Raw genomic sequence first — 555 nt, forward strand, 5'->3', positions numbered from 1 at the left:
CCACGCAGGGTGTTGATGGACCCCCGGGCTTCCCAGGAACCCCTGGAGATCCCGGAACGAAAGGAGAGAAGGTGAGATGAGCGGCGACCGAGTGGACCCGGCGTCCGCGCCGTCGGTAATAACGTTGAGTAGAAACTGGAAATCTCATGGGAGCGATGTACGCAGGGAGAGCGCGGCGATGGTCAGCCCGGTGCCAGAGGGCCACCGGGTCCTCCCGGACCGCCGGGACCAGGAAGCAGATCTGTGAGTCAAGCTCCAGTTCCATGCTGAGGAAGTGACAATTGGTTGGACGGAACTGTGTGCCATGGATGTTTTACTTTTTTTCAGACTTACGTGGACATGGAGGGCTCAGGATTCCCTGATCTGGAATCAATTCGGGTCAGTGCGGTACCAGCGCAATACGTGAAAGGATACACAACGGAACGTGTCGAATTGTTTAGCTTCTTTTTTTTCTTCTTGAGTCATTAACAGTCGAACTTGGCTTGGTTTTACCAAAAACAGCAGTTTCTGAGCAAAAAGTACAGAAAATGAGCTTTTTTTTTTTTTTTTTTTTTT

General features: G+C 51.2%; 1 long non-coding RNA gene across 1 annotated transcript; it reads left to right on the top strand.

The window, feature by feature from the left end:
- Window positions 1-428, top strand: LOC109508751 (uncharacterized). The gene is made up of 3 exons (XR_002166762.1): window positions 1-71; window positions 166-243; window positions 328-428. It is a non-coding gene; the product is annotated as an uncharacterized LOC109508751 (long non-coding RNA).
- Window positions 429-555: the final 127 nt, after the last annotated feature.

Source organism: Hippocampus comes, unplaced genomic scaffold (genome assembly GCF_001891065.2).
Source record: "Hippocampus comes isolate QL1 unplaced genomic scaffold, H_comes_QL1_v1.1 C16575514, whole genome shotgun sequence".
Classification (NCBI taxonomy): domain Eukaryota; kingdom Metazoa; phylum Chordata; class Actinopteri; order Syngnathiformes; family Syngnathidae; genus Hippocampus; species Hippocampus comes.